This window comes from Pinus tabuliformis, chromosome 9 (assembly GCF_031772625.1).
Source record: "Pinus tabuliformis cultivar Carrire ecotype Pingquan chromosome 9, CPIR1, whole genome shotgun sequence".
Classification (NCBI taxonomy): Eukaryota; Viridiplantae; Streptophyta; class Pinopsida; order Pinales; family Pinaceae; genus Pinus; species Pinus tabuliformis.
The window spans coordinates 1492362493-1492379816 of record NC_142307.1 but is presented as its reverse complement, the minus strand read 5'-3'; positions in this window follow the sequence as shown (position 1 = coordinate 1492379816).

Sequence of the window (17324 nt, the reverse complement as noted above, 5' to 3'; positions counted from 1 at the left end):
CAGATATACTTCATTCATTTACCATCTATTCTTGTTTAATCAACCAGGCAGCTTCTCCATTCCCCTGAAACAAGTTAATGCCCAGGGGAATCCAAGATCAGTTGTGTTTTGGACCTCTCTCTTTCACTGCACCTCTGTGTCACCATACACATACTGTGAGTTTATAGACTTATTCATACATCCAGCTATGACATTATTGTACGGTGTTCCTCCTCCAAGATTGACTGATGACATGAAGAGAATTCTCCATCTGAACAAAACCTACAGCATTGGTAATTGGTACCTTTACCAAAACCACACAGTCATCAGAGTATATGGCTGTGAGTTGAAGCCTTTTAGGCTGCCAAGGTATGTCCCCATGAGGCTTTTTGCCCTTGAATACTTCAGGAAATTTGGGAATGCCGACTACCTCCACTTCCAAAGCAAGAACAAGAAGGCACAGTTGAAGGTAAGGAGCCAGCTGGGCCCTTTCCTATACAACAGAAAAGAGGAGGGGTGGAAAGAGGCAAACAGTATCCTAGAGGCCCTCAAACTGCAAACTAGCTTTGAATGGATACCCTATGACCCCAATCACTTTGTTTCCCTCAGGAGGATAAGATACAAATTGGGTACCTATTCTCACATAAGGCAGCCTGAGATTGAGCAGTATGCCAATGCATTAACCTAGGAAGAGGGCACCTTAGAAGAGGAAATCACTAGAGAAGAGTTGCTAGAAAGAGAGGCCAGAAATATTAAAAAGGAAACTGACTTAGAAACTTGTGGACATGTCCCCCTCTCATACAAAAGACAACTTGGAGCAGCTTCTTCAGCTTCAACAACACATCAGCAAGCTGCTATGAATACTCCACAGACAACCGGCAAAGGTAAAGAAAAGCAGGTGGAACAGCCACCCCCTATGACCAAGGAACAAATGGAAACACTAGTGCAGCAACAAGAAGAAATGGAGCAGCAGGGAGAAGGGCAGCAGGGAGAAGAACAGCAGCAACCGGAAGAACAAAGGCAGGAACAACCTGTCCAGCAAGAGCAAACAGTGGAAGCCCCTAAATCCACTGAACACACTGTGCCTCCAAGGCAAGAAACTTCAGCTGAGGCATCAATCCTCCAAACTCCACAAAAGGAGGATATAAGCAGGAAAAGGGATAGAGAGACCCCCATTACAACATCAGCATCTCGTGGGGAGAAAAGACAGAGAATTAATCCCTTCTCAGAGGAAGAAATGCCAATAGGACAGTCCTTGGGTATACCCAGCAGGGAAGCATCAGCAAGCTCCTTTCAACAGGAGCAGGATAGAGCAATAGGAGGAGAAGTCAGTTCCTCCAATCAGCAAAGGGAAGGTGGACCCAGCATTAAGCATCAATTCATAGATATTAAGAGGAGAAATGAGCCCATCAAGATACAACTATATAACCATCTGCTGAACATGGCTCCCACCAATCAACAAAGAATCATGTCTGCATATGATGTGCAGGAAGGCAAAATGATCATGAGTCATTTTATGCCAACAACAATGCAGCCCAAATCTGCCTCTGATTACTTAAGGACTAACCTGGAAGTCCTTGCCAAAGATATCCACCCAATGGATAAGATAGAACTGCATAAGCAAACGGGTGAGATGGTCTATGCTTCCTTGGCAGACCAAACATTGGACAACTACAGGCTACAAAATAGCCTCAACAATACAGCCTCTCAGCTAGAGTTGGAGAGAGCATCATCCCAGGCAAAGGACAACAGAATAAGGTCCTTGGAGGACATCATCATAGAGATGGGACATGATCCCAAAGACATCAAGGGCATACAAGAGATCTTAAAATTGAGAGATGCAGACATGGCAGCCTTGAGGAGAAAGATCAAACTCCCAGCCACAATTCACCCTCAAACAGATGATGTTGCCCAGCAAAGACATGATCAACAGGCCACAACCTTGTTGATATCTTTGTATAAGCAGCTAATCCAAACTCAGGAACAGCTGGGAGAATCAGAGGCTGCAAAAACAGCACTACAGGCAGCCTTAAAACAGAGAGAAGAAGGGCAGACCTCTCAGGCTCCTCCTCAAATCATAAACCTTGAGGAAGCTGCCCCAGCTATTGTTCCTCCTCCCCAACAAACTGATCAAGCTGCACCACTTACTTCAGCACCTCCACCAACGGAACAGGCCCCTAGCTTGGACATGCAAAAGCTAAAAAATGAGATTCAAGCCCTGGAAGCTCAAATGGCAGAGCTAAATGAGACCAGGGATAAATTGGCCAAGGTAAATGACAGGTATGACAAATCCAAACAAGCTGTGGCAGAGAAGGGCAGGGAGGTGAAAGCCCTCAAAGACAGGATAAAAGAGCTAGAAAATGAGCTCAAATTAGACAAAGTGACAGCAGAGCTCAAGGCAGTCCTTTGGGCCAATATTGGCCAGTCCATTACTAATCAATGGCAGTACATTGAGACCATAGATGAACAATCAGCTCTCATTGCAAAGGCAAATAAGGAAATACACAGAGCTAGAGCAAGCCTTGGCAACATGCCTGATGCTGCCAACAGAATGATCAACATTTTGAATAACAGAACAAGCTCTCAACTGGCCACCATGGGAATTGCTCACAGGACTGAGACAATCTCAATGGTTAAAAGGGTCCTGACACTAAGAAACCTGGTCGGAACATTGGAAAGGAGAACCCAAGATATGCAGACTGAAATCAACAAGTTCATGGACAGGTTTCAGGTATTGCAAAACAGAGGCCTCCCCAGCATACTAAGCAGTGTGGGAAGACTGCTTACCCTTGAAAATTATACTAAAAGGGTCAATGCCTATGCTGCAGGACAAATTGCAGGACAGCCCAACACTTCAGCAGAATCAGGGCCAGCATCAGGGCAAACTTTATATAATAGGGTGGACAACCTATTTTTTATCATGAACGAGATCAATCATCTGTTTGATGTGCCTCCAAATTTTTATAAATATACAGAAGCAGATGAAACCATAGAGGCAATTGTCAAGCACCAATTGCCCACACAGGAAGTCTGGAACAAATTGACACAAATGATATTATCAAGCCAGAACCTGTAAATGTTAATTTTTGTCCAATTTATAAGTGATCATACACAGGCAGAATTTTGATAGATAAGCATACAGAGGAAAGATGAAAGGCTGAGCCAACTCAGCAGAGCCATTCAGTCACCACAGCAGCAAGCACAGTCACAGGTGGCAGGGCCGAGAAGATACAGCGCAGAAAAAAGTAAAGACGCATTTTCCAGCATCAAAGCAAAGCGGTTAAACCGACTCAATGACCTCCAAAGGTCAAATTATCCTCTGACACACTTAAAGAGCATTTATGCTGCTTTCAAAGCCGTAATAACTTCTTTTCTACTTTCTGTACGAAGTTATGAAGATATTTTCTCTCTCAGATGACTCAATGCCTGAGATATTTTGTATACACACTTCTATAAATTCCCCTTCGCATGAGTTTGCAAGGGTTGTTGTTGATTTCTCCTGAAGAAGTTCTTATGCTGTAATCCTTTCAGAAGTTTAATAAAGAAAGTGATGGAATTTCTCGGATTTCTGAGGTGTTGAATGCGTTCTGGTGTCTGTTGAAAACTGCTGGATTCCTGTGTATCACACAATACAATAAGTCTCTGTAACTCTCTCTGTTATGTAATTTTGATTTGTTAAAATCCATATATGTTTTCTAACTTTGAATATTTAGCAACAAGGAAAAAGGATAACTTTCAGGATTTATTCAATGAATACCTTGAGTTCAATCTGTGTTGTTAATGAATGTTTTCTTCAGCTGTAATCTTGATAAGTGTAATTCTTAATTGCTGCACTTTCAAAATACATCTTTCACAGTGACCTTTGTCACAGGAATTCAAGTTTGCTCCTGTGCAGCGTGTTTCACTTTCACCTCACCAGCTTAATAGAAAATTCTTAATTGCTTTTTGTTGGCTGACATGCATCACCATTCAAGTTAAATTTGTTTGTCCGAGATACACAATTGGCCCTACAGTTTGAGCACCACCAATCCTGCATATCAAAGCATTTCACAACTCCAGACTCCATTGCCCAATGATACTTTACTCTCTAAACACTACATCTTAAGACCTGAAAGAAATCCTTCAACCAAAACATAAACCAAAACCTGAGCATAATAGCTAGCCTAAAACACCATCACAACAGAGACAAATCATAAAGAGAGAGCCCTCTCTGATTACAATTTGGCTAGAAACTGTAATCCAAAGATTGGTTAGTGGTTACCCCGGCCGTATTCCCTTGGGAGTCATAGGGAACAACCTGGGTGTTAACAAGCGGGAAAGGTTACATGCATGGCTCCCACATTATACATGCAGAGGTACTCTGTGGGCTTCTACACCTAGAGTGCGACAACAATTGTGACTGAATGCAAATGGGGTTAGGGTATATAAGTTTAGGGTTACAAAAGCTAATTCAACCCTTGATTCGTCAACAGGACCATCACCACTATTGAACACAAAACAAGACATCTGAGCGCATCACATGAACCCCCTCAGCCCATCACGTTGAGGCGGTGAGGTGGTAGGGCAGGAGTGTTGTGTACAATGCCTCCAAGTTGAAATGCTAATTGCAGAGTACATGAAGTTAAGCATTAAGACCATGTTTTGTGTTAATATACATTTTACAACCATGAATAACCCCTAATTCCCTCTCCTTAGACGATTGACCAAGCTGGATTAAGTGTGGGTAAATAAAATGGTAGGGCGTACCAAAAAAAAATAAAATGCATATATATAAAGAGGTGTTAAGCTATGCCTAGGCCCCAAAAAGAAAATTAATGCATACATGTCCTGGAGCGCATAGAATAGGGTGTCATAACTACATTAGAAACATGCTAGACAACTAATTCCAAACATAGGGTGGAGTATCCAACTATACCCATAAAACATATATGTAAACTATAAGGTGATTTTAGAGACAAAGGGGTTAGAAGAGAGAATGTATGCCATCATGGTAATGAGGAATTTACTGAATAATATTTAATGAAGTAGGTTAGGCTGTGTCAGTAGATGAATAAAAAGAATTAAATAAATCTTGCGTTGTTATATTTGGAATGGGAGATATTATAGTCCTAATTAATACCACTTTGTCCCCTCTTGTTCACCCAACTCCTACCTCTACATACTACACCACAATAATATTATGCCACTTAAAATTATTGGTGTCATTTACATTATGTACATATTAGAATTTATAATATATGTATCTTATGTTTTATATATACTACACCATAGGATTGTTGTCTCCCTTCAATCCTATCACAAGATATATATATGGCATATATTTATTTAAACATTTGAACTATACATATGCCCACATGGGCTTGAGGTTGTTGGTTTGTTTTGATACCCATGTGACTGTTACCACTTGGAAACTTATCAATGGGCCAATTCACCTTGTTCACTTGTCATCCATGTTCTACGGTGGTGATGAACCAAGGTGATTCGACTGATATGATTAAAGGAGGGTTATACGACTATGGTATGGTCATTTTACCTCTGTTTATTTGTGTTTTTTTATGTTTCTTTCACCTCCACCATGATTTTTCTCTGTAGAGGTCCAAATGATGTTTCAAACCTTCACATTTCACTCATGATAGGTGTTATTTGTCACTTTTAGCCATTTGGGGTTCAGATTGTTCCTTTCTAGTTCAACATTTTTCTCCCCACAAGGCCAAATGCATGGCATTCAAAGGCAATGTCATGTCCATTCTTTTCATTTTAACAGGGTTTATATTTGATGTTTTCTTCTATCCCAATTAATTTGTCTAACTTGTTCCAATGTTCTTCATTTGTAGGCTCTGTGAGGGTTCATGTCTTCCACCCTAGTAAATACCATTTTCAAGGATTCTATTGATTTTTTTTTTTTTTTGTAAATTAGTAGATGTATATTATATCACAAAATTACAAAAGATACAAAAGGTCTGTATAACCATACAGAACATTGAGCAACAAGCTTGATCGACCAAAATGGCTACACTCGGAGCTATTAGGAACTAGGCCTGCAACTTAAGAACAGAGCCTATCGTTGACACTAACGAGCTAAAAACATTATCTTTCACACTTATACCAAAAGGTAGAAGAGGCTAACCACGCAGGGCTGCCTGACATAGGAAGCAAAAGCATAGAGGGTCTAGGAAAGCCCATTGTGCTCAAGATAGATTCCGACATGAAAAAAAAACAACAAAGGATGGGTGGAAAAGAGCAGAGAGCGATGAAGCAATTACAGATCCAATTCCCCATAATCCTTACTGGTAGCACTTGGGCTGGCTACTACATTGTCAAGTTCTAGCTTTGGAATCCTCTAGGATTTATGGCGCTTTACTGTGCGAGTGTCATTGTCCTCTGCTGGAACGTCAACCACCATGTTCATCCCCTGTCGGATAGAGAGCTTAAAGAGCCTAATGAAGGCTCCCAGATTTTCAAACAACATCTTGAGTTCCTTTGTTAAAGACTTCATACAGACTTCCAGTGAATCTAGCCTTGCAGAGTTCTTGGCTGAGGTGAGCGATGTGGCATAGTACGCATCTTTCATGGCTACTCCCTGCATACTAAGAGCTTTGGCTAGCATGGTTTTCATGTGCCAGACTTCACTTTGGGTTCTCACGAACTGAGTGGCTCTGGTAGCTGGATTTCCTGGGTCCGAGATCCACTCAATCTCCTCCTCCATGGTGTGCATGTCCAACCTCTCCTGTTCCTCATTTACCTCTGCTTCTAGTTCCTCAATTTTCTTTTTCCCTTTAGCAGAGACCGAAGAATCATAGGCCTCCTGGGCTTTTTTTAGTTCTTTGTTCGCAGAAGCATTAAAACTACCTTCGTTTGTCATTGTGTTGTTGCAGGTATTAGCAGGATTCAAACAAGCTTCAAGAAACCAGACAGAGCGCATAGGGCTTAGAACCGGGATATGGGAATGATATGTTTGAGCCCTTTGGTGGATCATCGTAATTATAATTGAGGGTTGAAAGTGATGTATCACGCTCTTCAGCGAAGCCTTCATAGATCTATGGTTTCTGACATAATTACTCCCTTTTAGATTTTCGAATGCCTTCCCATGATTCCGATCCGAAGCCACTAAGTTGCCACGCTTGTAGCTGTTGGTCATGGGCCACGTGTCCTCAGCTGCACCTTGCATAATCTGACGTTCATTCTTCTGCAATATTTCCCTCCCCTTCCGATGTGAGTGATGGCACCTTCCCTTACAATTCCAATTTGGGGCATAATGAGCCGAGGAATGAACATTAATGGCTGTCCTCATTCGTTGTTGATGAATGGTACCAAGGTACTGCTTAACCCCTCTCCCCTGTTCAGAATGTCTTTCCTTGAAAGTTGTAAACACTTGGCCCAAAGCTCTTCACACGTTACATCTTGCCAACAGGTGTCCAGGTAGGTATTTCGATTATTTACCCCGTAGTTCGCTAGGCAGTCCGCTATCACACTTGCAGTCCATCTCACTGCCTGCATAATGACTCCATCGAGGATTGAGAGGTGCTCTTCAATGATCTCTGTAACTTTGGCCAACCTCCAGTGCTTCGTAACCTTTCCAGGTCTCGATCGCTTCTGTAATTTCCTTGCTGCATTAATTGCCAGTAGTGAATCCCCTTCTACAACAGTAGCCCCTGTTCCTAAGAGCATTAGTATCTGGAGTCCCTACTCTAATGCTGCGAATTCCATTTCATTGTTGGTAGCCTCTTCCATAGATTGACTGATGATATGTAGAATTTCGCCTTTGTTGTTACGAAGGACACCTCCTAGGCCCACAGGGCCAGGGTTTCCCCGAGAGACCCCATAAAAGTTCAGTTTGTGAAAACCTGGTTGAGGGTGTTACCAAGAGGTTATGGAGGGGGCTTGTTGAGGTCGTTGTGCAGATGAAATAGATGAAGTACTTGCATCTATTCCAAACACCTACATACTTTATATGTCAGTAACAGATGGTTCGGTATCCTGTTCGGCTTTACACCTGGTAAGAGCCGTTTCCCTCATGTTTTGCAGGATATTAGCTTTAATAATCTCTATAGATCTGGCTTCGTTTTGAAAAACTCTTCTGTTCCATTCTTTCCACGCTGACCAAACTAAGAAACCAGGGGTTAATTTCCATAAAGTGTTAACTACTTGAGACTTGGAATAATTGATTCTCCAATTTGCTATGCTTTCCTGTATTGAATTTCTGTTCCTGTTCGTGCTCTTAAAGATTGTCTCCATCCAATTCCACAGTCTGTTGGTCCATTCACATTCATTAAGGAGGTGATTCATTGATTCCTCCTCATTTTCACAGAGGGGGCAGTGTGAGGGGCCTATGAATCCTTTTTCTGTAGGTTTTCCCAGGTGAGGGTTCTACGGTGCATCAGGAGCCACAGAAAGGTTTTTATCTTCAGCCAAAGATCTGCATCCTAGATGCTGTTGTTCCAATTAACTTTTTCTTCTTGGTCCCTTTCTTCTATGTAAGATCTTGCCTCTTTTAGTGTGAAGGTTCCCCCTTCGAGCTTGCCCCATCGTATCTAATCTGCATCCTGAGTGCTGCGGATTTTCCTTTTAGCAAGATTTGTTTGCAAAGAAATCAAGTTGTTATCCATTTCTACTAATTGAAGAGTGTCGTTGAAGATCCATTGTTTCCATGGCTGGTTCTTTGTGTTAGGTCTCCAGTAATGATCCACTATTAGCTTTCCTTGATCTTGGTGTCTTCTTTGTATTGTGAGATAATTAGGGCATTCAAGTTTGGGCAATTTTTGCCAGGAACCTCGCAAAAAAGAGCAGTTTGACCATTACGGACTTCCCAAAAAGTATGCTCCTGTATTATGCTTCGATTGGCTCTCGCTTGGTTCCAGATTGGGGAGCCTTCTAGAGGTTCCTGAATTCCAATTAGATTTTGAGGGCTACAATTGTCCACATACTTCGCTTTCCAATACTTGGCCTAGGGGGTGTTTGGTTCCTTCACCCAGCGCCACCATAGCTTGGCTCCACAAGCTCTGTTGATGGTGTATGGGTCTTGTAGGCCTAACCCACCTAGGAGCTTGGGTTTGCATATTTTCTCCCAAGACACTAAGGACCATTTCTGCTTGTCAAAGTTTCCTGACCAATGGAAGGCTTTTTGGATGAGTCTTATTTTCTGAAGAACTCCTTTAGGGGCCGGGAGAGTGGAGAGCATGTACTAAGGGATGGCCTAAAGGACAGCTTTAGTGAGGACAAGGCAGCTTGCAAAGTTAAGGGCTCTGTGGGTCCAATGCTCGCTGTGTTTCTCCAAATTGGATAGCATTTTCTCCCAATGACTCTTTTGCCATGGTTTGTCAGTAAGATATATTCCTAGGTATCTGGAAGGAAGGTTTTTCCTCTTGAACCCTAGGATTCTGGAGAGATTTTTTTGGACTGCAAGGTGAGTGTTGAAAAAGAAAATGGAGGATTTAGTGAGATTTAGGTCCATACCTAAGGCTTTGCTGAAACGCTTGAGAATGGATTTGAAGCCTTGAGCCTCTCAAATCATGCCGGTGCCATGAAGCATAGTATCATCAACAAACTGCTGGTGGGTGGTAGCAGGGCAGGAGGGCAAGGGTTGGAGGCCCTGAATTAAGTTTTCCTCTTTCACACTTTTGATAATACGGCTTATACCTTCCATTAATATAACAAACAGAAAGGGGGATAAGGGATCCCCTTGACAAATACCTCTGGAGGGAGTGAACGGGGCTGTGGGAGCTTCGTTTACCAAGATGGAGAATTTGGTAGACATGATTAGGGCTAGAATCCATTTTATCCAGCACTTAGCAAAACCAAGGGCCTCTAGTATGGCCTCCAAGTAGCCCCAGCTGACTTTATCATAAGCTTCTGAAAGGTCCAACTGCGTGAGCATGCTTGCTTTTTTCCAAGATTGAAGAGTATGAATCATCTCTTGAGCTAGCAGTATATTATCCATTATTTGTCGTCCCTCCACATAGCCTGATTGCTCTTCTGATATTATTCCAGGAAGAATTGGCTTCAGCCTGTTGGCTATGACTTTAGAGATAATCTTGTAAAGAACATTGCACAATGCAATTGGGAAAAACTTCAAGGGTGTGTTTACTTCCTCCTCTTTTGGTATAAGGGTTATGAAGGTTGAGTTGAGGGATTTGAGGATGGACGATGATTTTCGGGAACCTTCCACCACCTCCCAGACTTCCACACTGACTATCTCCCAACAGGGTTTATAAAAATCGATGGTAAAGCCATTCGGTCCTCGAGCCTTTCCATTGGGCATATCTCACACTGCTTCTTCCACCTCTTCCATGGTGATTGGGTGATTCAAAGATTTTTTTTCTCTTCTGTTATTAGCTTGGGAATGGAGGTCATTATATCTCTTATAGCTTCCTCTCTGTCGATGTCCAGCTCCAAAGTGATCTAGCTAAAATGATTTATGAGGAGGGCTGAGATGTCCTGATGTGTTTGTAAAGAGGTGCCTTGTTCATTCTTCATCCTGATGATTTTATTTGCACATATGTGATCAATGGCCGAGTGATGGAAAAATTTTGTATTCTTCTCTCCTTCTTTGAGCCATTGGATTCAGGATTTTTGCTTCCACAAGGTTTCCTCCTAGTGGCATATGGCCTGCCACTTCTGCATGAGTATCTATTCTGTGTTCATTGTTTCCTGGTTGATATCCCCCTAGAGCCACTCCTTATGAATCTATTCTAACTGCTCCTCCAGTAGCTTCTTATCTTTGAATATGTTTCCGAAGACCTCTTGGTTCCAGGAATTTAACCTAGTTTTGATATGTTTGAGTTTGTCTTGGAGTTTGTACATCTTGGTTCCCCTGGTTTCTGGCGGTTCATTCCACCATTGTTTTATTTCTAAGATGAACTCCGAATGGCTGAACCAAAACTTCTCAAATATGAAGGGTTTGTTCCTTGGGGTGCTGAGGATGGCTGTGTTCATAGTTATAGTCCAGTTATCAGAACCTCCACTTGGTATAATATCTAAATCCACTGTGATCCCTTCAAGAAGAATGTTTTTTGTTACTAAGAATCTGTCAAGTCTAGAGGCAATTTGCCTATCACTTCCCCTTTTGTTGTTCTAGGTATATGCGCCGCTCTTGGGGATGATGTCTACAAGCTTCGTTGTTTTGATAAAATTATTGAAAGCTTCTGCATCCCAATTGAGCATCCTGATGCCTCCTTTCTTTTCTGTGAGCGAAGTGATCATATTAAAATCTCCTCCATAAATCATTTTTGTTAGGGGATATCTATGCTGTAGGTTGGAGAGACTTCTAAGCATTGTCAGTTTTTCCTCTAGTTTCTAAGGGCTATACACATTAGTGCACAGATAAGTGTCTGAATTTCCAATGATTTAGATTTCTATGGAAATGGACGATCTAGAAGCCTTTGCATAAATAAGATGTAGGACTTGAGGATTCCAGAGAGTGGCTACGCCACCCTCCATTCGAATCCTTTCCACCTCGATGCATTCCATTCTTTTGCCAACTTTTTTACTTATAACTTTCATTATCTAGCTAGAACATTTTGTTGCTTCCAAAAAAATCATATCAGGTTGTTCATTTATGAATTTTTTCCTTAATAATTGCTATTTCTTTTGGCTGTTCAACCCTCTAGCATTCCATGAAAGTATTTTCATAATTGACAGATTTTTTAGGAGGTAAGTGTGAAAGCCTCAAGGGATTTCATCTTACTTGAGTTAAGGAGCATTTGACCAAGCTATTGGAGTGCCTCTTTGATTGTCCTTCTGCCTCGTTTTTTCGATGCTTGGTATTTGTGGTGGCTTGATGCAGTCCTTGAGCTTTTACCCCCAGTCCTTTTGTTGCTCCAAAGCTTTTTTCCTGCATATCCATTTCAGCTTTTTGTCTTGCTATGAATAATGAGTTTACTCTGTTCACCTCCTCCTTAGGTATGTGTTCTATGCCTTTCTTCTTCCATTGCTCTACCATGTTCATTAGATCCATACCTTCTTGTTATAGAATGTCACTAAGATGCATCTCCTCTATACCTATTTCGTTGGTTATCATTTCTGAGTCTTCTCCCAGTTCTTCTGTTAGTACTGGAAATTGTGGGATGTTATTTGAAGGGATGGGACTGGGATCTTGTGTCCTCTGTGTCGTAATGTTCTGGCTAACCTGCAATGGATCTTGCCCTTGATTGGCCTCCTATGCTTCCATTTCTGATTTCAACACCTCAAAGGTGTTGCCTATACTTTTGATGGATGTGCTTGCTTTATGTTGTTGTCCCCTGTTGGCTCTCTATCAACCAGGAGGTCGGGTGAAAGCTTCCTTATTTTTCCCTATATTATCCTTGGTTTTTTCCATTCTTTTGTTCATTGGGCATTCCCTAAATAGGTGTCCATGTTCATGGCATTTCCTACAGCGAAATGGGATCTGCTCATAGTCTATAGCTTGAAAGTAAACTTCATCCCTGTATTCCAACCACAGACCCTCATGCAGAGCCCCTAAAACATCCATCTTGACACAGATTCTAGCACAGGAGGTATACCTCTTTTGTAGCGTTTCTTCCGAAGCTTTGATGAAGGTACCTAACTTATTTCCTATCTGTTCTAGTGCTACATGTCTCCAATAGTCAATCGGGAGAGAGAACAGGCGGATCCAGATAGGTACCTGTTTGAATGTTTCCTGTTTTGGCGCAAAGTTGGGCTTCCATGGTCTCATGTATAGTCCTGCTGAGGTGAAAAAATATGGTCCTCCATCGAAGATGCGATCCTTGTCATCTAGATTTGTGAAAACCACCATGAAGAAGCCTTTGGCTCCCAGGTGAAGCCTCACATCCCCTTTTGGCTTCCATTGTTGCTTGATCCACAAGCATAGGGCTCATTCTATCAGCCAAAAACCCATAAACTTGCAGTTCACCGTGTGTTCTGCCTTATGATCTCGGTAAGCCTGTAGTTCCGGGTTGAAGATTATTACCCATAGTTTTTCTGTGGTTTTAGGCTTACAATGCCCCTAGTTCTCCTTCGTTCTGGCTCCCGTGGTTGTTCCTTCCTGATCTATCCCAGACTGGTGCAGATCTTCAGTGTTTCCTGTTATCTTGTCCTCAAGCTCCTTCTCTTGTGTTATCTGTTCTGGAAAAGGTTTTTTCTTGTCTTTGCCTATTGTACTGTTGCTGTTATTGGTTTCTTTTCACCTATGGGTAGTCTTGGGCTCCTCGCTTAGTTTCCCTTTTTTGCTTAGTTCCTCCTTTCCTGTCTTCTCAGATCCTGAGATTTGCACCCCGTCCAGTGGGGCTTTATCATTTTGCATCATTTCGTATTTGTAAGATGGGGTCCCATTGGACCCCAAGCTTTTCATTTGTTGAGTCAGAACCTACCCTCTTCTGCGAAGTTCTGCACCCCTGGCACTGTCCTCCTCTAGAGTTTGGTACTGTGATCATAGGTTGAACAGTTTCCTGCAAACCCTAGCTCTCTCCCTCAAAGCACCAGCTTCGTCTCTGGAAAACCATACAATAAAATCTTAATTTGACTCACATAAAGTTTCTCACCGCTGAGTATTAAGAACACCAAGTTTCTGAGAAGGATAGTGGTGGGAGCTAGCCATTCTATTGATTTTAATAGAGAAATATTTCCTAATACTTTGATGGAATTTGGGGTTTTTGTATCTACATGCACCTTGAGGTATTACTCTCCTAATCTTATGCCTAATTTCTTGAACCTCACAATTTAAGTTGTCATATTTTCATTATTTTTTATTTCTAGAGTTATGGTTAAGGTTCTCACATATGGATATATAATAATACCATAAACCATCTCTATCTAACTCATACTTGAAAATGAGAAACATTTTTTTTATCATAATTTTTATAATTTATACTTTTAAAATAAAATCATATTTATTAAAATATAGTATGATATACTAATATAATATTCAATAAATAAATAAAAAATCGACCCTTAATTTTAATATATTCTTCAAAATATAAATTAATCAATTGGGCCTGGAGTATGCCCTGAAATAGCTTTCTTTTGCTTGGCTAAGAGCTCGTCTTCCTCAAAAGTAATAAAATTGGCTAACGACCCAAGACATGGAGGCATCTAGTAGAAGTGAAACCCTGCACGTTTACACCACCAATGGTTCACTCCAGGTTGCTTGGTTTCCTTGAATAATGTTGATGAGACAACTTGCATTTATGGATAATAGCTAGAGAGGGTTGTCCTCGCTACTAGTTTGACAACCGAATTATGATAGGTTTTCCTACTATTGAAAAATATAAATTAATCAATTTGAACATGGTTTAGTTTTTATTAAATTAAATTTCACAAAGATAAATTGAAGATGGAAATTAAATTGAAAGAGTAGATGTTTCAAAATAAATAAATAAGAATTTACAACAAAATTATTGTTAATACATTAATTGGTTTTCTTTCTAAATTACACGATTTTAAGTTTAATGTCAAGATAAATTCATCCCGGGAAAATGTAATCCCTCCAAGCACATTAAATTTGAATGAGATTTGTCAAGTACAAAAAATCCATGTTAACTTTGGACTCCCACTTGGACAACACTTCCTTGCGAGTTCAGTTTTCCTCTTTTCTCCCAAAACCCCATTGATCTATTTTTCAAAGTTTGCAATGGCTTCAATGTGTGAGTCAATCTGAGTCTTCTAAAAGAAGTGGTATTCATTAATTTAATTAAGCATTATGGCACCACCTAGAAGAGTTGGGTAAGTCATTGCACTTTTAGGTATGCAACAACAACAACATCAACAGGGTGGTGCGGGGTAGACATTGTTTGTGGTTTTGAGAATGGTCGTCTTTTGGTACTTCGCCATGTAGATTTTCTTCTTGAAGAATCTTGTTGATCTGGTGCTTCATATATCAAATATGTTTTATAAGGGTGAAAACCTTGTAACTACATCGTAAACCTTGGTCATGCTTAGGGTTTGATTATGTGTTTGTGCCCTATTTTTTATGCCATTTGATTTTTAATCATATATAACCATATGAGTTTTGAACCCTAGTGAAACTCATCAAGTTTTAGACACTATAGGAATATTGCAAGGAAAATAAAAGGTAAAACAATTACTTGGTTTCCTTTGGGTTCATAGTTAATATGAAATTTTTATTGGTACATTTCGCTTTTTGATTGATCAGTGATACGTGGGAATTCTTCAACATTGTCGAAGATATTTTTGAACCTGCACTTCTTCATAGAATTCATTAACAATGTGTTTTTCAATACACTATTAGATCATCCATCGATATAGGGTGTGTGGAAGACAGTTTGGATATCTGGATAAGTCTTTCAATACATGCTTTGGATGCAAATGCTACTTTTTGTTTTCCTCTCCTCCTATGAGACAATCATAATGCCTAGATAATTTATTAGTAGCTATGAACACCAATATCTACTTTATCAAGGATGGAGAGAGTTTGAACCATGTATCTCCCTAGAATTAGTAATGCCTCATCAATACACAAGGGTTATCCTTGAATTCGGGGTTCATACAAAGACGCTTTCGAATAAATCCTTTTGCAAGGAAATTCCATTGCTAGTATATTTTTCTCTCTCTTTCTTATTTGAAAATTTTTGGTTTTCAAATTTGATGGCCAAGAATCAACTTCCCAAATTAGTGGAAAGCAAAGGTTGTCGATTCACCAAAGGGGATCTACTATCGCAGTTCCACCTCTTGTTTTTGGGCCTCAAATCAACACAAAACTAAACGTTTTGCATCATTTATCAGACACAACTAAGCCTCTCCTAATGTTTACTATGCACACAACTAATCCTTGTTATGTTAATTGCATTTATTAATATGACATCTCAGAGAACATACACTGATACACTTAATGGGCATTAATTTCATTTAGATATATAGAACTAGATTATTTATCTGGAATGGGACAATATTTGAGTTTACTTCTTTTTATTATTATTATTTTAAGAGTCATAATCATTAGAGGGTGCCTTATTATGCTTTTATGGTAACAATTTAAAAACACAACTACCATTATTGGGGATTTATTTTATGTACTATCTCATGGTTCACATTGTGGTTGTCATGATTTTGTGATCTCCAACCTATTTTTTTGTACTTTGTAAATGATTAAGGATATGTGGCTCTATCTCTTTGAGAATGAGAGGTTATGTGTTTTTAAAAATGAAGCAACTCTTGTCTAGGAAGAAACCAATGTATCTTTTGCAGTTTGGGGCCCAAACAATGTTTGAACACATAGAATAGTTTACCATCCTTCACAGCTATTTGGCATAATTCATTGTAAACTCTAGTTTTGGTATATATAGTTTTTTTTTAATAGTTTAATGTGATATTACTTTCTACCATATTATATTTTCCATTATTGGACTTGAATATTAGTTGGCATCTATGTTGTTAATATAAGACAAATGGGTTGATTGACATACTTTGTGAAGGCCATAACAAGTTTTAGTATAATGAAGTATAATCGTGTCACTTTTGTATCTATTTCCAGGATGTAAAGAACAATAGGAGTGTCTATGCTCATGTCCTCTTTTCCCATTCAAGATATGCTCCAGATCCTAGTGAACCTAAGCATGATCCATCAGCTAGTCTTAGGAAAACTTGCCATAATTTTACATGTGCGTGAATTATACTTGGGGATTTACAAATTTGTGGGCTATAACTACACCATTTGAAAGATGTTGTTGAGTACTGAATTGAAAATATAACAAGCATGGTGTATATTTTCTTTGTTGAATTGTGTAGCTATTGTTACATATCTTCCAAAGCTGAAGGTAGATAAGCGTAAGAGCCTATAGAGTGGTAGTGTAGTTGAAGACCAGGATGGATCAGAAATTGAGGTAAAGATATTTTTTTCTTACCAGAACTTTGTTGCTTGGAATATTTATTTTTATCAATATATGTTACCAAATTCTAAGCACTTTCTGAAGAATACGTCTTGAATGTTAAAGTATAATTACTTTTTTTATTCATGGTTCAAAATATACTATTTGATAGTTTGTTTAGAAGGCTAGAATTAAAATTTATGATCATTAATATTTTCCAGGTTATAGGATCTCCTTCTTATTCTAATAACTTTTTTTATAAGCTAGATGGATGGTCGCTTTGTTGCTTACCTATAGTAAGAATATTGAGTTGTTAATACATATTAATTTTTGTGTTGCATTACCTTTGTTTTCTACAACAATTGGTAGGAGTATTAAGTGTATATATTCACTAAATATAGTATATTTTAATTATTTTTGGGATGTTAGGTGAATCATCTCTCTTTGTTAGGATTTTAACTTAATTTTTCTTGGCAAGGTTCATATGTCAATAGTTGGTAGGCTGATCAGAAATTTTGTTCTAAGAAACTAGAAAAACGCTAGATTTTATGTTTCTGTATTTTTTTT